Consider the following 23489-nt stretch of genomic DNA (forward strand, 5'->3'; position numbering starts at 1 on the left):
ACTTATTTGTATTTACAAATTTAAGGGGATTGAACGAAAACAATTAAGTTGTCCTAAAAAAACTTGAGAATTGTATTGTTTCAGCTCATTTTAAATTAATAGTTTGAACAAAAAGGAAATGTCATTTTTTGAGTGTACCTTTAAAAAAAACTTTGTAAGAAATGATTCATTGAGAAGCAAGCTAACCTGTCAGTACTGTGCATGTGAAATGACATTGTCTCTACTCTGTGTATTTAAATAGATCCTGACAAGACAGCCATACAATGTGATGAAATTACAAAATGACCTAATCCTACCTGAATGACCTAATCCTCCCTGCACACAAACACACACACACTTCAGAGTCAAACAGATAGACACAGTTCTGCAAAGCTGGAAGAATGGATTATTATCCTGTCGAATTTTGCCTTATTAATTCAGCAGCATTCAGCAGTCACAGAGATCACTCACAGATGGGATGGAAGAAGCCGGCAAAGCTGAGACCTTCACTAGTTCTATCTCTCTAAGTAATGCACATGAATGCTAAATAAGAGCAGACAGCAAACACGGTTTGACATTTACCCTCCCTCTGAATTTCAATCATTACTGTTGACATGAGCTCCAGCAGGTCTGTGCCAACAAAACCAGCTCTCCGGGGATGTTTCCCAGATTACTCCAGAGAGAAAGCCGCGGGACATGTTAATACGTGTTCCGCTAACTCGCATTTGTTAGAAACACAGCGGTAATTCTGTGCAAAAATAATGGTTTAAAAACAAACCAACAAGAATACCAGACTTCTAACAAGAATGCATTTGTTTGTTTGTTGGGCAATGATTACATAACAACAATGCAGTTCAAAGAGTATATGATTTTACTCGTGGCTTTGTGTTTTTGTAAACATTAAAATCTTGAGTACAAAAAAAAACAAAAAAAAAAAAACAGTAGAACATTTTCACTGCTGCTAGGAACAAAAGAGACCACATATTTTACTTGTGAACTGTATTACATAACATGCTTCACAATTCACAATTCAAGTTTTAAAGTTCAACTAAGTTCTTGCATAAAATATTTGGGTTAAAGATTTAATATAAATAAAATACAATGTAATGTAATGTAATGTAATATATAAATATAAAGTAATAAAATATAATATAATATAATATAATATAATATAATATAATATAATATAATATAATATAATATAATATAATATAAATAAAATACAATATAATATAAATAAAATATACAATATAAAATAATATAAAATAATATAATATAATATAATATAATATAATATAATATAATATAATATAATATAATAAATAAAATATAATATAATATAACATAATATACTAAATAAAATACAATATAATATAAATAAAATATACAATATAAAATATACAATATAAAATAATATAATATAATATAATATAATATAATATAATATAATATAATATAATATAAAATGTAAAATATAATATAATATAATATAATAAATAAAATATAATATAATATAATATAATATAAATAAAATAAAAATATAAAATATAATATAACGTAATATAGCATAATATAACATAATATAATGTAATGTAATGTAATATAATATAAATAAAATAAAATATGAAACATAATATAATATAATATAATATAATATAATATAATATAATATAATATAATATAATATAATATAATATAATATAATATAATAAAATATAATATAATATAATATAATATAATATAATATAATATAATATAAGCAAGCCACTGTTCATCTTTGTTTTATTACATCACATCTATAAACTTAAAACAGGTCTGCAGAAGGTGGATAATTTATAGATATTAAAAACAAACAGTATCACTAATACTTGTTAAGGCAAACAATTTTAAAACAAAGTATAGACTGATCATTTTATTTAATCACTGCTAATATGTGGCACGATTTATTGTAATACTTTTTCCCCCAGTGAATTTCTTCTTATTCAAGCTATTATTTGGGTCAAACAGTCAAAACATTCTTCTCAAAGTCTCAAAGTAAAGTTCCCATAGGCACGCAGTGACAGATGGCATAACATTAGATTCATCAGTGCTGATATTGTCAGCGCTGATAGCCTAGAAGTTGCACCGACAAACAGCATCAATGTACTTCTGATGTCCCGAGTTTGAGTCCAGGTGTCCTGTGTTATGTCCCTTTACGTATTAATTCTGCTCCTTTTATTTTTGGGAAGTGTTCTGTGTATTTGTTCTCTCTGCAGGGAGCAGCTACTTGCTCCTTTGCTTGGTCCTGCCTCTGCTCCAAATGATGCCACACCCTGCCTAGTCAGCTGACTTCTAGCTGCCTATAAATTCTTCCTTTGTCAGTTCCTGTTTAACTGTTTGAGATCACTTGTGGTTGGTAGCAGTGTGTTGACGTTCATAGAAAGAAATTGTGTGTTTGTTAGTGAGATTTATTGAATTGGAGTGTGTTTATAAGAGGAAAATCTGTGACAGTATTAAGCGCATTAGTTCTTGCTTTGTTGACATTGAAAATCTGACCTTTGCCTGTAAACTGACTACTCTGCTGTTTGCCTTTTTTGGATTTGTTCGCTGATTGTAAATATTTGTACTTGACTATTTGCTTGATGCCATTTTCTTTGGTACCTTCTTTTATTGATTGTTTTTGTGGACAAGGGAAAGTGTATTTTCTTTTCTTTCCATTTGCTGAAAATAAGGAATTTATTGGGGATTTGACTTTAGATTGTTTTGTTTATTATTTTGGCCTGGTCAGCTCCTGAAGTTGAAAAAAGAGACAAATTTTGTTCATTGTAAAAATCATTGTAAAAATAAAATCTTATATATATATATATATATATATATATATATATATATATATATATATATATATATATATATATATATATATATATATATATATATATAAAGCTGCATTGTGTGTGCAGTATTCCATTTCATGTTGTGTTCTTACTCCTAGACGGGGCGTAACACCTGACATTTTATCCTGCCCATCAGATTACGCTAATCAACACTATTTGAATGGTTCTGAAGTTGGAATTTGGGATTGTGGTAGGTTACTGTGATATTACAATCTTACATCACACCACTCTACATCAAAATGTATGCTGGTATTGATAGCACAATCTGATAGCTAGCGTATTTGGTCATCAAAATATGCTACCTACGGATCAGGGTGGGTTCAAGCTGGATCGCTCACTCTGATCCCCCAGGCTCTGCGAGGGTTGGGGAAATTTCAAATTGAACCAAAACAAACGATTACAACTGGCTTGAGATTGGCAAGGAAAATTCGGCAAATCAACCAGCAGATCCTGGCAATTAAATAAATGTTTTTTTAAATAAATACAAAAAATATAACACCTACGTTTTGAATGGGAGGTAGACAAATCTGACAGGGTAGAAAAAAAAATCCAATTCCACCCCTTTCTCTCCAACTTCAATTCCTGTCTAACTACAATCCTGTCAATAAAGGCCAAAAATAAATCTTAAAAAAGAAGCTTAGTAACTCTGTACTTTAGTAGCTCTTAGTAACTCTGTATCTTGTACACAGCTGTTGCAACCATCCCAAGAATCTGATCACAGCCTCGCCAAATTTAACACAGCATCTGATCACCATTACAGCTGAAGATTCTCTTAAATGCTCACCTTTGTGTTTTCTCTGTTCTCCAGTGATGTCTGTCAGCTCAATTTCACTCAAGTGTTTTCATCTTCTATTCTCTGCCTTAACGATTGTAAGTTTTACTTGGCATGTTGGACTCTGTATTACTCTCAATGATCTTCATCAGACATCTGCACTAACCATCTGCCTGTTGATTCAGGGGTTATCAGTTTATATCTGTAATTATTAAAGCCTGTTGTGGCTTCTTAAACAAAAAAATACTAAATCTACACAACATCTGTTTCAATGTTTGCCACACAATATGAGCAAAATTTCAATGTAGAAACCATTTTAAAAAAGCAAATTTGACAAACAATTAAAAAGAATTTGCAGTTAACTGACTACTCTGCTGTTTGCCCTTTTTGGATTTGTTCGCTGACTGTAAATATTTGTACATAGTTGGTAGGGAGCTTAACGCCATTTTGGTAGGGAGGAAGGATTAAAAAAGAGGAGTTGTGTAATATTACCCAGTAATCTTTATAAAACAGGAAATTTAGTTTGTAGTAGTAGAAAAAGCATAAATTATGTGATTAAAGTGTTAAACAAGATGATTGGAATACACATACACCCAGTTACAGAGAAAACAACACAATGTGTCAAAATGTGGGTAATATGCATTACTGAACACTATACTACTGACTGAAACATAATTAAATATTAAGTTTTTACATCACGGGAATACATTATATTTAAATAAATATTTTCTTTAATAAAAATGAAAATATCTTATTATTTAAAATGGGAATTTACTGTATTTCTGATGATAAAATGAAGTACAACTATACATATTACTGTATAAATGTTTGTATTAGATACAACAAATACATAAATATAGCTTTGGTAAGCACAAGAGACAAAAAAACATGAAAAACAATATTTTAAAATAGTCCACCAAATTTTTTAACAAAATATCATGTAAGCACAAAACAAAAATAAATAAAAAAAATTATACTTAATGATATGAAAATAATGAGCAAGATTATCATACATTACAAGACACTCACTGAAATGTGATATAGTGTAACAATAATTTACATACCTTCTTGTCAAAAAATCTTGTCAGGCATATTAATAATATTATATATAATATTGCTAAAAGATCTCAGTGCAGCCTCAGAACATTAATTAATTAGTATTATAAATTATAGTTCATTGCCAGTATCTGTAACAAAACAAAGGCAAAGGCAAGAGGAGGAACTAAATTCAGTCAAAGGTTTAATAACAAAACCACAGAGATAAGAACAAAACACAGAACCCAGAGCAAAAACAACAAGAGCTAAGAAACAAGAACAAAAACTGAATAAAAGCACAAAAACATGTTTAAATGCTCATAATGACCAACAAACAAAGGCTGAAACAGAGGCCTGAAATTTACTGAGCAAACCAAGGGTTAACAATTACATGATAAAACAAGGGGGTGGAAATAAGAAGTAACTAATGGAACAAAGTTACTTACTTACAACTAGGGTAACATGAGGATGATGCAGGGGTGTGGCACTGAAAACAAAAAGTCAAACAGAACAGTGGCAATAACAAACAGGACCATAAGAATATCCTTCACACCTCTAGGTTTTACCCATTTTATTTGTTGGTAAATCTAAATCATTCAGTTTAGTCAGAATTAGTGTATTATAACATTTTATCTAAACATATCTGTTATGCTGAATGACACTGAAACATTTTTTACATTCTTTATCTTCACTAAAGTCTTTAATCTAATATTAAAACGGTTTCTTTTGTTTAATATGCTATTATTATTTATTTTATTATTAATTATTTAATATTTTATAATTATTTTATTTAAATCGCATTTCTTGATTTAGACCCCTATTTATACAAAACAAAACAATCAGTTGTAGATGCTTAAATTGTGGTAAAACCCTAATAATGCGTGTTTAATTGATTTGGTACTGATTTGGTCGAGGTGTGAACCTACACTGGTCTCACAGTTCGGTTCGGTTACGATTATCATACCATCGATTCTGTTTAATTTGATATCTCAGTGCATCGACAATACTTTCCATACACAATTTAATATTTTACTTCACAGCACAAGAAACATTTATAAATATAATTATATATTATTTGTAATACAATTTTGTCCTTTAATACAAACAGTCAGATATATGAACTGTACCTTTAAAAACTCAAGTACTCAAGTACATGTATAGAACAACATGAGCACTTATAGCAAATAAACCAATGTAAATATTCCGCTCGCTTTATGAGCCGTGTCGAGCGAGCTCTTACACCGCTTTGATTGGTCACGCGCTCAACAGAAAGGGCTGTGATTGGCTCTAATGCTCTGGCACTGTTCACCGATGAGTGACACTGATAAACGGCAGCGTTGATCACAGCTGATCCATGATAGACGCAGTGGAGAAAACACGCTCTGCAGACACGCTCTTGTGTCTGGATCCAAAAGTATCGATATAACAGCCGAGAGGAGAGGAAACGTCATGTCAGCAGGTCAAAGGGCAACAAGTGATAGAGAGAAATGGAGTTTACTTTCATTTTCTCCACTGCAGTGAAATAGGGGCTTCTGCTGTAACTTCAGTGTCGGTGAAAGACTATCCAGCAGAGTTTCTGTGTTGTTAAGTAGCTGCAGTGTTTTAATTACTCGCCTCCTTCGCCATAGTAAGCTATCGCAACATAGCACATGAGCTAAATGACTTCAGTATGTAATAACCGGTTATGATTATTACTGAACCGATACTGAATTGTTGGCGTCTGCATCGTGGTGCACCAAAGAAACAATTAATTTTGACACTCCTATGATTTGGTCAAATTTATGAAAATTATTAAAATTGTTTCAGCTTTCATAATAATAAAAAAGCAATCCCCGCCCATAGATCCTTCCTCAAAGTGGTTTCAAATAATCGAAAGTGGGACTGTTTGACCCAAATAATCATTTGAATAAGAAGAAATTTACTGAGGGAATAAGTATTACAATAAATCCACATATTAGCCACATATTAGCAGTGATTAAGAAGAAATTTACTGAGGGCAAAATTATTAAAATAAATCCACATATTAGCCATATTAAATAAAAAGATCAGTCTAAACTTTGTTTTAAAATTGTTTGCCTTTACAAGTATTAGTGATACATTCTGTTTTTATAATAAATTGAAGAAAAAAAAACACAATTAAATGTCAGGTGTGAATGGCAATGTGTCTATTTTGTTCACTTGTGATCGTATAGCCAAAATCCTGATACCATATACAAAAAGGGTCATTGACTTTTTTTTTAGCTCTGTTAATATGCAAATCTGTCAAGCCAATCACAGCAGTGGGCATTTACTTTTAAATCTACAATTGGCCACACCCATTCAAACAGAGTGTTCTAAAGAGAGGGGCAAAAACAGCACAGATAATAGTCAATTACTTCTAAATTATGATGATGTCTTTTGATGTAAAAAAAAAAAAACTCACTTCAGAGAACAGTACAAAATAAAAAACTGAGTTCATAGTCTCTTAATCAAACCCAAGTGTTTTCATTCTGAATGATCTCTGCGTATGCCGTGTGCTCACACATGGCTACAAACAAGCAAATTTACATCAAAGAAACTGTGTTAATGGTTCTACTCCACCACTCACACTGCCTGCCTCCATGACATCACATATGTCATCTGCAGCCACTGGAAGTCACTTCCCTCCTCTCATCCTCTGCTCGTTTATTCTAACAACTTCATCACACGCTTCTCTATCCATAATTCATGACATTTATTAGATTTCATCTTTGGTGTGTTATTCCAAGCAAACAGAGACAATCCAGCTCATTTACAAACATCAAAATGCCTTCGCATCCAATGCCTCACTGAGGCGAGTGAACAGAAAATGAATGCTAGGACATTTTGGCCTGTCCAAAGAAATAGAGACGCTTTATACATATAGAATAATTTAATATCTGGAGCAAGATATCCAGAACCAGTGTTATGTATATATTAACAATTTTAATTAATTATCGGTAGCACTTTACAATATGTGCACTAATATGCATTGATTCATGCGTAACTAATGCACAGATAGTTGTTGTATGAAGAATTCAAATATTAATTGATTGCTGCATCAGCAACTAATTGACTATTTGGCTGAGTTAAGTCATACAAAGTGCCATTAATTACTTGTGTTCTAATTATTTACAGCACAGTATTAACTGCTGCCATCCCATCTGAAAAGAGAGGGAGAATGTTGATGGTTGGGGTCTTTGACAGAGATCATCAATTAGAATTTTTAATTTAACGTAATCTTCGGTTTCTTAGTTTTATAGATGAGCTACAAAAAAGGCAACTGATATTAAATGATTCAATTAAATGTTGTAAATAAATCAAACTTTTAAAATGTAAATACGGTCACTTGAAGTACAGTACATCTGACATCTACGAGCATATCAAGGTAAAGGTAGGTGCAGCTCGACTAGTGCATTCAGCACTGAACTTCATTGTATTATATATGGGATTATGTTTATTATAAAATGTTAAAAATTATACTGCATTAGATATTAAACATGATTTAAAGCAACGTTTTCTAGTTTTTTTTTTTAATATTAACGAATAAATGAAGAAATTATATTGGCAGATTTTATGTAATATGGTTTGGTACATATTTAGCCCACAACACTTAATCAAATTTGGTTTTGGCCCTTTATAGGAAAACGTTTTGGCACTCTTGGTGAAAACGAATGTGCTAATTAACCCAATTAGTTGAAGCCAAAAAAAATCATGAGTTATGTTATTATTATATTATTAATACTCTTCATTAGTTCTGATAAATGTAATAAATAACAAAAGAAAATAGTTTAACATTTCATATTATATTTAACAATTATTTCTTTCTTTCTTTCTTTCTTTCTTTCTTTCTTTCTTTCTTACTTACTTTCTCTTTCTTTCTTTCTTTCTTTCTTTCTTTCTTTCTTTCTTTCTTTCTTTCTTTCTTTCTTTCTTTCTTTCTTTCAAAATCTACTCCAAAACTTAATTATATTTTCTTATGCTTGCCAAGGTTACACTTAATACTATAACAGGAGTTTAATAGTAATTTTAAATGTAATGAATATAATGTTAGTTTTCTATTTTAATATATTTTAGATACATTTTCAGCATGTCAAGATGATCTTTCAGAAATGATTATAATATAATGACTCACTGCCAGAGAAGCATTAATTATTATCGGTGTTGAAAACCGTTTTGGGCAATGCAGCGGCGCAGTAGGTAGTGCTGTCGCCTCAAAGCAAGAAGGTCGCTGGTTCGAGCCTCGGCTGGGTCATTTGGCGTTTCTGTGTGGAGTTTTCATGTTCTCCCTCCAGGTGCTCCGGTTTCCCCCACAGTCCAAAGACATGCGGTACAGGTGAATTGGGTAGGCTAAACTGTCCTTAGTGTACGAGTGTGAATGAGTGTATATGGATGTTTCCCAGAGATAGGTTGAAGCTGGAAGGGCATCCGATGCGTAAAACGTGCTGGATGAGTTGGCGGTTCATTCCGCTGTGGCGACCCCAGATTAATAAAGGGACTAAGCCGAAAAGAAAATGAATGAATGAATAAATGAAAACAGTTGCTTAATATTTAATCATTCCTTCACATATAAGTGAAAACCATCATACATTTTCTAAAGATTTGTTTTAAAGAGCCCATATTATGGGTTTTTGAAAATGCCCTTCCCTGTAGTGTGTAACATAGCTCTAAGTAAAGTGAAATATCCAGCTAAGGCTTAAATCTGTAAGTGTACAGTGTTTAAAACTATTGATTCATCTATAAAAGAGTCGACTCATAGTGCTTCAAACGAGTCGTCTTGATAACGAGTCATTAGGTGTTTCGCGATGACGCAGCTACGAAACACAAGTAGTTGGGCGCGCAAACCCGGGAGATTTGAAACCTGCGGCCCCGCCCACTAACAGAAAAAAAAGTCACACACACACACACACAGAGACACACACAGACACTGGTCGAATGAAGTCACGCTGTGCAGATGGATATTATGGACAGTCTAATCAAAGATGAAACATCAGCAATATAGCCCAGCCTTGAGCAGTTCTGAGTGTTTATGAAAACTATATGCTTTCAAAGAAGACTTCATCAGTTTGTTAAAGGAAGGATCAGTAAAGACTGATGGATCAGTGCATCATGAATCAGTTTCTACCCCCATTTCACAAGTGTAAGTAAGTGCGATTAAAATTATTGCCTCGTTTACTCTATCTTGCAAATTATGTATTTAGTTGTGTTTTGTTACTTGTAACTGCGTGTACTGTATCAGGTTAACTCTTTATATTCTCATATCGCGTGTAAAGCCACGTTGAAAACGCGACGCGTGCCGCTTTGATTACGGATCGTCAGCTGTTTACACACATGCAACGGACAAGTTTCAAAATATTTCAGCTCAATATTATTGTCTCCTCGTGTGTGTAACGCACGGGTATTCGCGGATATAACTGAGCGCCGCTCCTCTATGGACGCGCCGGCCCTGTGTGTGTGTGTGTCTGTGTCTCCTCGTGTGTGTAACGCACGGGTATTCGCGGATATAACTGAGCGCCGCTCCTCTATGGACGCGCCGGCCCTGTGTGTGTGTGTGTGTGTGTGTGTGTGTGTGTGTGTGTCTCCTCGTGTGTGTAACGCACGGGTATTCGCGGATATAACTGAGCGCCGCGCCCTCTCTATTCAGCCGCTTCTCTATGGACGCGCCGGCCCTCTGTGTGTGTGTGTGTCTGTGTCTCCTCGTGTGTGTAACGCACGGGTATTCGCGTATATAACTGAGCGCCGCGCCCTCTCTATTCAGCCGCTTCTCTATGGACGCGCAGGCCCTGTGTGTGTGTGTGTGTGTGTGTGTGTGAAAAGAGCAAGAAGACTGTGACCTCCTCGCCAGTTCTTGGACTTTTTGCTCAATAAAATAGTTAGTCGTCAGTATTTTCTAGTCCATCGTCTGTTTACATTCACCCACTGGCAGCCAAAATCCACTATGAAGCGTGTGTGCACTGTGACTACTTTTATATTGTAGATTAGCAGCTGGGCATTTCACTCTGCCTCGTGCTGAAGCCTGTCAGTGTTGTCGACCAATCGCAGCAGGCTGTCATTGGTCCAATCAGCGCAGATTAGCTTCGCGCTGAGGAGGGGGTTGGGAACAAATGAATCGCTGAACGATTCATATGGGAGTCGCTGGGATAATTAGGTAAAAATAAATGCAGATTATAAGACCATCAAAGTGTTTTTTGACCTTGCATGCATATTAGACTGTTGTTGGAGACCCTTACAACCTAAATATGACCCTATTTCATCTATAATATGGGCTCTTTAATGAATAGAAGATTCAAAAGGAACAGGATTTATCTAAAATGTATTGCCTTTGATCCATTTACTTGTTGAATAACAACTTTAAAATAAAAAAACAAAGCAAATGATTGACCTTAAACATCTGAATGGAAGTTTACCTTTTATTATTAAATGGATTTTTATTATTTAATTGAAATAATTAGTAATTTTTAAATGAAACTCACTATAAAGTGTGATAAAGTAAACATATCATAATATATTCGCTTTAAACAAATAACTGTAACAAGGTCCTATTCTTGTAAGCAGGCAGCTTAGTTGAATATAGAGCAATTCGGTTTTGCTGAATCACTTCGTGCCGCTCTTTCACAGAATGTAGTCGTGGTGAGAGTTCAAGCTGGGTTCACCCACAGTGACCCAGCCCCAGAGAACCTGAACCCAGTGAACTGTGGACAAACTGAATCACTCAAACACAGACACGTCTGCTCTGCCAGAAGAGCCACCAAGATGATCAGTCTCTGAGAGACAGCCAGAAAATATCCAGTGTTCTTTATCATCAGTATGACTACACATGCATATGTAAAATGTTACTATGATTTACAAAAAACAACCACAAAAACTTTTCAGTTATTATTGTTCTAAAGCAGCTTGGTGTGCATTAGTACATAACATCAAAATCAGGACAAGTGTCAGTAGTGTAGACAGTGTGCTGTCAAGCGTACTGTATAAATAGTTAATCTGCAGTTATACAATATAAAGAACTTTTTAAAATTTTTTCTTCTTCTTTAACATTCTGCTTCATCTGTGAATATATGGTGGAACAAAACATCATGTCTTGCAGGACCACAGTGCATTTATTATATAAATAAACAAATATAAACATACAACACTAGGATGTGTTTAAGACTAAGACTTTTTTTAAACTTCTACATAGCTACACTGTCCCAACACAAATTGATTAAGTTAACTTATTTTTTTTGCACAAAGTTTTTGAACATATAAAAATTATAAGTTGTCCCTTGAGAAAACCTTGAGAATTGGGTTGTTTCAGCTCATTTTAAATAAGTATTTTGAACAAGCAGCAGAAATCATTTTTGGAGTACTCACACTAGGCTATTTGAACCATGCCTGGGCGTGTTTGACCGCCATTTCCCGTTGAGTTTAACAAGTGTAACACCGCATTCACACAGGGCGTCAGCGTCAACGCTTTCCATATATTTTGAATGGGTGATGTCAAGCATTGTGGAACTGAATTGTGAGTCCGTCTGTGCTACTTCAGTGGCGTTGCTCCAATGGTGTCACGGTCGGTGTAGAGGAAAAAGGGAGCGAGGACTCAAATGCAGAAATAATATGGGTTTTATTAATAATAAATCAAAAATAAAAGGCAAAACAAACTACCCCGAGGGGGAAAACATTAACAAAACAAATAAACAAACAAACCAAACTAGACTGGGCAGGCTGGCAGGGATCAGGAGGTGAACAGACACGACAAGGTACCACAATGAGACAACCATACGATGACGAACTGGCACAGGACAGCAGACATGAGGAGAATTTAAGCAGAAGTAAATTAACACACAGGTGAACAAAACAGGTGTTAAACATGTGAATCTAATAAAGGGTTAACAAGGAGGGTGGGACTAGACGATAGACGGGAGAGCACCTGACACAAGGAGACAACACAAGCCAGGTGCTCACATTAAACAAGACTAGAACACGCAGCCAATGAGAGAACTCATTAACCGCGTGTTCCTATGACAAGACACTGAAGCACACAACAAAAGCACGCGACCAATGTAAACACAGAGCCACGTGCTTTGACAGACGCAAGCACGAGCACACGATAAGTGAACACCTTACCGTGCGCTCACATAAATGCAACGCGCATGTTTCATCTCAGCGCCAACCAAAACCGAAACCAACTAGACTAAGACGCTGAGAATGAAACAGCGCGATGCTGACGAAACAAAACACAAACACGAGTGCAAGAGCGCGCGTCCCAAGGACGCGCAGACCCCGCATCAAGCAGGAGCACGCACGGTCCGCGCGCACCCTTGATGACGCGCACCCAGACAATGACAAAACAAGTGCTCGACCCAAGAAAACTCGAGCCGAGCACTACAGGACAAGACGAAACAGAGCTAGTGTCCGGACTCTGCCACCAAAACAAGAATTTACAAGACTAGAGTGGCAGAACCCTGACACTAGCCCCCCCCAAAAGGGACGCCACCTGGCGTCCCTAAAGGGAACATCCAACAAGGTACAAGACAAACAAGAAACACCACAAGACAACAAAACAGGCAACATCAACAAACACAAGACAGGGAAGTGAACAGGCAAGACAACATGAAGGGGGGGAGGGAGGGGAGCCAAGCCAAACCCAACAAAGCTAACAAGGGAGGGATGGGAGGGCAAGACCAGGGAGGGACAGGAGGAACATTCCAGGGCGGGTTCACTGGGTCAGTAGCCCCGGCAGAAAACCAGGGTGGAGCCGGAGGGTCCATCCAGGGTGGTAGAGGGGCACACCAAGGAGGAGCAGGAGGGACGACCCAGGGACAGTCTGTCAGGGGAGACAAGGCAGGCTGCCTGATGGGAGCCAGCAGGGCTGGAGGCCTGTGAGGAGCCGGCAGGGCTGGAGGCGGCTTGACTGAGGGCCTGAGGGGAGCAGGCAGGGCTGGAGGCGGCTTGACTGCAGGCCTAATGGAAGACGGCTGAACAGGAGGCCTGTGGGGAGCCGGCTGGATAGGAGGTCTGTGGGGAGCCGGCAGGGCAGGAGGCGGCTTGACTGCAGGCCTGAGGGGAGCCAGCTGGACAGGAGGCCTGAGGGGAGCCACCAAAGCTGGAGGCGGCTTGACTGCAGACGTGAGGGGCGCCAGCTGGACAGGAGGCCTATGGGGAGCCGGCAGGGCTGGAGGCCTGAGGGGAGCCGGCAGGGCTAGAGGCCTGAGGGGAGCCGGCAGGGCTAGAGCCGGCTGGACAGGAGGCCTGTGGGGAGCCGGCTGGGATGAAGGCCTGAGGGAAGCCGGCTGGGCTGGAGCCGGCTGGACTGGAGGCCTGTGGGGAACCGGCATGGCTGGAGGCGGCTGGACTGCAGGCCTGAGGGGAGCCGGCTGGACAGGAGGCCTGAGGGGAGCCGGCTGGACAGGAGGCCTGAGGGGAGCCGGCAAGGCTGGGAGCCGGGCTGGGGCCGGCAGGGCAAGGCGTCTGGGAGGTGCCGGCAGGGCAAGACGTCTGGGAGGTGCCGGCAGGGCAAGGAACCGGACTGGGACCGGCAGGGCTAGACGTCTGGGTGGTGCCGGCAGGGCTAGACGTCTGGGTGGTGCCGGCAGGGCTAGACGTCTGGGTGGTGCCGGCAGGGCTAGACGTCTGGGTGGTGCCGGCAGGGCTAGGAACCGGGCTGGGTCCGGCAGGGCAAGACATCTGGGTGGTGCCGGTAAGGCAATGACCAGGGCTGGAGCCGCCACGGAGCGGCGCTCTGGGGCTGGAGCCGACACTGGCGGGCGCTCTGGGGCTGGAGCCGACACTGGCGGGCGCTCTGGGGCTGGAGCCGACACTGGCGGGCGCTCTGGGGCTGGAGCCGACACTGGCGGGCGCTCTGGGGCTGGAGCCGACACTGGCGGGCGCTCTGGGGCTGGAGCCGACACTGGCGGGCGCTCTGGGGCTGGAGCCGACACTGGCGGGCGCTCTGGGGCTGGAGCCGACACTGGCGGGCGCTCTGGGGCTGGAGCCGACACTGGCGGGCGCTCTGGGGCTGGAGCCGACACTGGCGGGCGCTCTGGGGCTGGAGCCGACACTGGCGGGTGCTCTGGGGCTGGAGCCGACATGGAGGAGCCCTTTCTCCTCCTACGCTTCCTTGGTTTAGGTGGCAGGAAGCTAGCCACCTCTTCAGGCACTGCTAGGCACTCCACTACCTCTTGAAGTGGAGCAGTGTCTGTTGCGGGTGCCTCGGAGGGTGATGCTGCAGCCAGGGTTGTAGCTGGGTGGGCTGCAGCAGGTTCAGTCACCTCTAGGTGGGTGACAGGCAAGGCTGACCCAATCTTCCTCCTCCGTCTCCGCTGGTGGGTCATCGGAGGACTGGGGATTTGGCAGTCTGTGAGTGGGAGGGGCGGTGGACCAAGTGGAGGCAGGCCACCGTTCCCCTGGCTGTGGTACAAGTAGCTCACAAACTGCCAGAATGACAGTATCCCCAGCATCCCCATCTCCCAGGCCTGAAGGGGGCTGTTGAGTCCAGCATTGAAAGCCTCCTTCAGTGCTGTGGTGGTAAACTCAAGCCCCTCTGCAGCATAGACAAACTGGTAGGCAAACTCCTTGACTGAAGATTCCCCTTGACGAAGACAGAGGAGTTTGCCCAAACGCTCCTTCTGCTGGCATGCAGAGGGACGTGAACTGGGAGATGGGAATAGGAAGATACCCATTTTTCTGCTGAGTCCTCTGTTGGCCAGTTCGTACTGTCACGGTCGGTGTAGAGGAAAAAGGGAGCGAGGACTCAAATGCAGAAATAATATGGGTTTTATTAATAATAAATCAAAAATAAAAGGGGGGAAAACATTAACAAAACAAATAAACAAACAAACCAAACTAGACTGGGCAGGCTGGCAGGGATCAGGAGGTGAACAGACACGACAAGGTACCACAATGAGACAACCATACGATGACGAACTGGCACAGGACAGCAGACATGAGGAGAATTTAAGCAGAAGTAAATTAACACACAGGTGAACAAAACAGGTGTTAAACATGTGAATCTAATAAAGGGTTAACAAGGAGGGTGGGACTAGACGATAGACGGGAGAGCACCTGACACAAGGAGACAACACAAGCCAGGTGCTCACATTAAACAAGACTAGAACACGCAGCCAATGAGAGAACTCATTAACCGCGTGTTCCTATGACAAGACACTGAAGCACACAACAAAAGCACGCGACCAATGTAAACACAGAGCCACGTGCTTTGACAGACGCAAGACACGAGCACACGATAAGTGAACACCTTACCGTGCGCTCACATAAATGCAACACGCATGTTTCATCTCAGCGCCAACCAAAACCGAAACCAACTAGACTGAGACGCTGAGAATGAAACAGCGCGATGCTGACGAAACAAAACACAAACACGAGTACAAGAGCGCGCGTCCCAAGGACGCGCAGACCCTGCATCAAGCAGGAGCACACACGGTCCGCGCGCACCCTTGATGACGCGCACCCAGACAATGACAAAACAAGTGCTCGACCCAAGAAAACTCGAGCCGAGCACTACAGGACAAGACGAAACAGAGCTAGTGTCCGGACTCTGCCACCAAAACAAGAATTTACAAGACTAGAGTGGCAGAACCCTGACAAATGGAAGCGCCAATGAAAGTGTCAGCCAATTAGACCTGGTTATGCAAATTCCTCAGCTCAGACAACAGACGATTGCAGACTTGTTTCACTGGCTCACGCTGCTATGACGATCATGTCAGCCCCAACTTCAGACACCCTCCGTCAATTGCTGGCATTTAAGCCCCATGTAAATCGGCCGTAAGTGCTCTGAATATCACCTAGGTGCCCTGTCCAAGTTGGATAAGGTGTACCATAGCATGTATTGGTTGGGTTTTGGCGCAGTATGCTTGTAGCATGAGTGCAAAGTGCGCCTGAGTGCGAAACTTAAGACGCGACTTCACTTTTAGGGGACTTTTTCATATGGATTATTATTATTAACATTATTATTAATCATTCTTAATTTTCCATGAATGTGAACTGTCATAGTTTATCAAATATACAAGCCCCACAACCCCCACCCCCCCCCCCTGCTGCACGTCAACTGCCACCTTCAGCAAACCTCTTAATAAATGCAGCACAATGATTTTCATGAAAACTTTAGAGCGTCAAAAGTGCTGGATCTGTTCAGCGAAATATTTGACTTTGTGTCATCATTTCCCAAATGACTTAAAATAATACAAAACAATATAATGAAAGCAATGTCTATTGTACTGTAAGTGTACTAACTGACCAGTTGCATTATTGATGACGTATGCTCAGGCTCGGAACAGGTACAATTGCAATGCGAGTGTAGGCCGAGGTGGAGAGTGGAGGAGGGACAAGGCACCCAGGCACGGTTCAAGGCAACCATACCTAGTGTGAGTACACCCTTACTGAAGCAGTAACTGAACAATTGTTGACTATATATGTATCCAAACACAGATTATACAAGTACTTTACATAATAATGTACAATACTGTGCAAGATATTGTGCAAAAGAGGTATTTAAGGTTTAAAAAGTAGGTAGAGAAATATGATTTGAGGTGCAAGTAAACATTCAAACAATCACAAGTAAACATTTCTGTTGTTTTATTGAGTCCGTGGAGTATTTATAATAAAAGTACTGTATCTCATGCATAAAGTATGTCCAAGTATTATATACTCAAAGAATCATCTGACGGTGTTTAAAAATAACAGTGCATATTCACTATGATGTTTTAGAAAATAAAAGAATAAAACTAAAGATCTGATCCATCGCATTTCATATGAACAAAACGTTCAACATCAAAGCCAATCTACACTAACAGACTGAGTCAGACGCAGCAAGCTTCTTTGACTTTCATTGCCTTTAATATCACAAGATAAAAACAGATAAATCTTTAAAATACGGAAAAATTAATGAATCGCAATCTATTCTGAGCCCAGGAGGCCATTACTTACAGCAATTTATAGTAGTTCTGATGGCAAGTTTTATGAACCTGTTTAACTGACTGTGTGAAAAAGCTTTTCACACAGCTATATTTTCAGATGAAAGACCTTGAACTGCATGTAAACAGCAGGTGCTGGTAATTTATTTTTAGTTTTCATCTTAAATTTTGCAAAACAATGTTTTTTTTTTTTTGCTGATGGAGTAGGGTTTTATAGACCTAAAGGCATGGATGGTGCAGGGAGAATGCATCTTTCCCTGAGGTTTAGAGACACGAGTTGAGCCTTTAACGAGAGTTTGACTTTGATTTCTTAGTCCTGATTTGTCTTGTCCTCTTCCCTCCAGCACTTCCATTTTTCATCTTATCATTTCACACCACATTGTATCGATCCAAAAACACCACTTTAAACATATTTTCAGGATGGTGTGAAGACGAAAATCACTGTGTAAATATGTATTTAAGCCAAATAAAGATTTTATATAGGAATATATCATTCGGTATATTCTTCACTTAAACATTATTGAATAAAACGAAAACAAATAAATAAATGAAAGAGGAATGTTCAGACAAATATATCTCTGTAAAAATAATATTATCTGTCATTTCTTAAATATACTAGTCATCATAAGAGATAAATTTGTCTGAATAATGATAGTTACACAAAGGAACGGATAAAAAGTATTGCTTAAGGGTTATTTCACCCCACAAATTAAAATGTACGCACCCTGAAATCTCAAAATGTGTAAGCATTAACTTCTATAGTTCTCTGTGGTTAAAGGTTTCCAGCTTACTTTGAACTACTTTTGTTCAACAGAAGAGAAAGTCAAAGATGTTTGGAACAAGTGAATAAATGATGACAGATTTTTCAGTTTAGGGTGAACTATCCCTTGCTTTTTCTTTTCATAGGACTGCCTCTGAACTGCCTCAAATGAGTTATCAATAATCACAGCATTTTTTTCTGCACAAACCAGCATAGGTTTGTAATAAATGTGCACAATATCAGCCAAAATTCTCTATTGGCTGCATGCAAACAACATCTAATTTGTCCCTCAAGCACTGTAGTTGAGAGTTTGGTTTGTGTTGTCGATGTGTTGAGAAGATGCTGTTTCCTTTGAAGTAAAACCACTTTGCAAGCACTTCTAAAGGATTGGGACCTATAGGCTCAAATTGAAAGAGTGAAGTACATTTCATTGTTACAGTAACACTAAGCTTTACAGTATATGAGCTGAGAAATAACAAGACAAAGGAGGGGGAAAAACTATAAAAGACACACAGAAAACAACACATATCTGTGCAGTGCCAAGGTGGAAAAAACTTTCTTAGCCTTCTTTCTGAACCCAACAGTAGAAAAGAGTAGATGAACTTTATTTTTTATTAAAGCTCCAGAGCGTGTTGTTGACTTTATTTTACTGCAGATTCATTTGCAAAGGAAAATTTCATGACTAGATTTTCAGAAAGATTGAAAAATACTAGAATATTAATATTTGATCTGACAATAATGTTGCACCACACAAGCAAGTGTATTTTTATTATTATTATTTTTGTGTTACTATGGCTATGAGTATGGTTGTTTTTGTGAATTGTGGGGACATTACATAGGTTGCCATTGTTTTTATACTGTACAAACTATTTTATATTGCTCTAACCCCACCCCAACCCTAAACCTAACCATCACAAGAAACAGTATAGTTTTACTTGACCTGAAAAAAACTAATTCTGTGTGATTTATAAGCTTTTTGAGAAATGAGGACATCAGCAATGTCCTCCTATTTTACCACCTTCTTGTAATACCTGTGTCATACCTATGTCATTATACAGATTTGTGTCCTGATATATGCAATTATATAAAATAAATAAATGCAATATATATGAAAACATACAGAACCTTACAGTTTCTGATGTTACCAATTACAGAAAAACTACACACCACATACATTTAGTCCTTATTTGGGTTCAGAAACAACCCACAACATATAGCACAGTGCAAACCTCTCATCTGTATCTTTAATCTTCACCAGAACATCCAAAAGGTGATGATTATAGTTAAACATGGCAGTTGGTTCATGTTTTAGGTTGCTGAAAGAATCAATTGCTTCTCCTTTGTTTTTTCGTGCTTCACTCTCGCGTTTGTCCGTTTCTGAAAGGATCGGATGTTAGAGGCACTTCAATAATCATGTGCACGTTATTATCATTAGCTCAAGAAGTTCGTTATTTCAAATATAGAAGCGCGGCGAGAAATCGCAAGCTCTCTAGAGAAAATGTAACCGCTCGTGCTTTAGACAGCCTCGTAAACAACAACAGGACAACAGGTTTATATCTTCTTGGCTTTGTGGCTGTTCATCAAGACAACGACAAGGTTTGTTTGAGCTTGGGTCAACCATGGCTCGTTGTTATTCGTATATACTATTACAGTGTAATGTCTCGGCTGTGTATTTAAAAATGGAGCTTCCTTTGTTTTCATTCTCCTGACTTGTACTTGTGCTAGTGACGTTTGTCTGTAAACCAATAGCGTTCAGCTGCGCATCTAGCTCAGCCTTTTGGTACCCTTTTGTTGTGCTGTATCCTTTCAAAAGGATACCCAAAAAGTGGTACGGTACGGTTTGCTTTTAGGTACCTTTTGACAGTGGAAACAGCCTTAAAAGCGAACCGAACAGAACCGTATCACTCAGTGGAAATGGGCCATATGTGTCTTGATTAATATGAACTCAGTATTCAAGTATTTTATTCACATTTTAGCCATACACACATAAACACAATGTGAAAAGAATGTTTTGTAAACTTCAAAAAAGCTTATTCAGTACCTTCAGGGATATGTTTACATACTAGGGCTGTGCAACACATGTAATTTATCAAAATATCAAAAATGTGCCTATCACAATACACATTTCATAATGTATGCAATAACTGAGTGATTTAATACAGAAGTATCATAGTGTGCCCATGGGAATAGCACACAATTTGAAAGACATCAGGAAATGTCAACCCAGGCTCATTCTGAAAACGTAGCTCTATATAGGTTTCTGGAGATGACAAATTATGTAGCCAGAAGTACGTATGGCTGCAATTTGTCTTTAAAACGAATGTTACAGAGCAGTATGTAGCAGTTTCTTTTCGAGCTTACCAGCTGACCGCTTACCTCCGGGTGGACGGCTTTCCCGCTGTTACCAATTTGTCCAGTTACCTTGCCATGTACATCGGTGGACTTGAGATGCTGACCATGATGTTGGGGTTTGAGTCCGATGAAGAACGGTTCAAGAAAGTGGGTAGAACAAAAACAGAAGCCAAAAATAAAATAAACAAGTAAATAACAGGGTGAGAATGTGGAAAAATCTCAAAACATGGATTTATGTGAGAACAGCAGGCACAAATGGCACTCGGAGAGAAATTTGAGATCTCAACAAGCGTACTCTGGTTGATTCACGAAAACAAAAACTGCAAAAAAACGTAGCTCCTGGGACATATTTGGCACACTCCAGATATGTATATAGGGGTACGTTTTCAGAATGAGCCTGGATTGGGAAATCCATCCATCTCTAAATCCAAAAAGAGTGGGCATGCTGGTTTTCTTATCCATCCAAAATCTGTAATGATTTTCATACGGATGCTGAAATATGACCAAGCAATGTTCGAAATGTTCAAAATGTTCAATATTCAATATGTAATTCCACTGTTTTCTTGATTGTTCTAGATGTTTTCAAGTTGACAAGACTATAGCAAGAGAGCAAATTAGGGGCAATATTTATTTAGTTTAAATTTGGTGCATTATTACTATATTTTAAATGATATTTAACTTAACATGTTTGTTAAAATGTCAGATTAGTTTTTGTAACAATAAAAAATGGCTGTTGGCTTTCAGAAGTTATTGGTTACAATTTTTTTTTTAATATTCGATCACATTCTGAATTTGACATTATTTAGCATGCTGTCACATATCACATTTTTCTTCAATATCGCACAGCCCTATTATACACAGACCACACAAAGAAAACCCACAGACACGAATAAGCACAAAAACAAAACACCCACACACACAAACACACACACACACACACAAAGCTTCACGGAGAGGAGCACAATCTCAGCCAGGCCAAGGTTATTATTTGATGGTGAGATATTGGGAGGAAAGTTGTTTGAAATTGTCTAGCGAGTTTCCAAAAGCCTCAGAGAGCCATCATATTCAAGTGCTGCTCGACAGCCTGACAAAACACACACACACACACACACTCATTTTACATAAGGACAAGGGACAACCTCATTTCAGAGAAAATAAATTCAATTTCATTATAAAAGCGTTCGCTTCATCTCTCTTGTCCTCAGCCTGCCTCGCTTTTAAAGGTTGCTGATACAGAGAGACACAGAGTTTCAGTAATAATGTACCAGGGTTAAAGCCCTGTCATCATTAATAGGGAATAAAGGACAACATTGTCTGATTTACACTGCCTTCAAGCAGGCTTTACCCTCACTACTCAATGAGACCTGCACATGCATATTATACAAAAGGGATTTATGGCTTCTTCGGTACAGCTTTCGTAAATATGCCTTCTTGCCTCTTTGATCTCTTTTTGTTTCATGAAAGTCTGGTAATGTGTATATGTGGGTAAAGAATGCAACATTTGTCTAGTATTCTTTCTAAACAGTAGTTGTAATAATAATAGAGCTCTATATTTCTAAATATTGAATTCATGTTTTCCAAACTCTTTTTTTCATATAATAAATTTGCATGACTCCAGTTGTTCATTATGTATTATATAAGAGTTTATAATTATTATTATTCTTGCTGAAATATGTTTTAACCCCTTCAGACCCTGTGTCCATTACAATGGACATCACGTGTCAGCCCATGTTTTTTTTTTTTTTTTTCGTGGTTCCTGTGCATTTCATCTAATTTAAAGCCTGCAGTCCATGAGAGTGGGCGATTATCATCCAATCAAACAGCGGTAAGACTCAACATGTTGTAGTTTGAAAAAAATCCACTACACTGAAAAGCAGCATGGCATCACTTAGACATAGACATAAGCCACATTTACAAGGTTTTTAGTCAGATTTATTGATATGTTTGCCAATAATTCATAGATTGTATGTAAAAAAAAATATAAAAAACTGGGGATTGTACTTATTAAATAAGGTTTAAAATCCTTTGTAACATTGCAAGCTTTAGATCAGGATTTTTTCAAATATGTCTGTCCACTATGCACAATGGCTTCAAGATCTGTTACTGAAATTAAACCTCCAGTAATGCTGACTAGGGATGTGCGATTAATTGAAATCGAATCACAATCGCGATTTGAAAAATTGCAATTAGCTAATCGAAAAAGGCTGCAATATGAAATATGTATTATTTAACTTACCCCTCCCAGAGCAAATGCGTGACTGCTATCTGTGTGTGTCAGTCTTACTAGCCAATTGAGTGAGCACATTTTCGTTCTGCCCAATCAGAATTGCGCAATCGAACTATGCGGAATGCCCACAATAAAAAAAACAACAAACCGGAAACCAAGAAAGAGTGGGATGATGGTGTCTGCTGCTTCAGAAACATTAATAGATGAATTAATATAAAAAAAACAGCACATCCGTAATATGGGAATATCTTGGTTTCAAAGTCACAGACACCATACAAAATCAGGTATTGTGTAAGAACTGTCGCAGAATTGTTGCCACAGCATGAGGAAATACAACAACCAGCACCTATAAAAGCACCAAAGCAAGCAAAGTACAATTTCAGAGTTGTTTGCTATCTTTCAATTACACTCACTGCATTTTAGCAGTAAGCTACAATACAGATTATTGAGCTGAAGCTTGACTACAAAATTTAAATCGCGAATCAAAATTGCAGTCTAAATCTGACCAAAATCTTTCCAAAAAATATATTTAGATACAGTATTTTTCCCCAAATTGCACAGCCCTAATGCTGACTGAACATTT

This window comes from Danio aesculapii, chromosome 3 (assembly GCF_903798145.1).
Source record: "Danio aesculapii chromosome 3, fDanAes4.1, whole genome shotgun sequence".
In the NCBI taxonomy this organism is placed as follows: domain Eukaryota; kingdom Metazoa; phylum Chordata; class Actinopteri; order Cypriniformes; family Danionidae; genus Danio; species Danio aesculapii.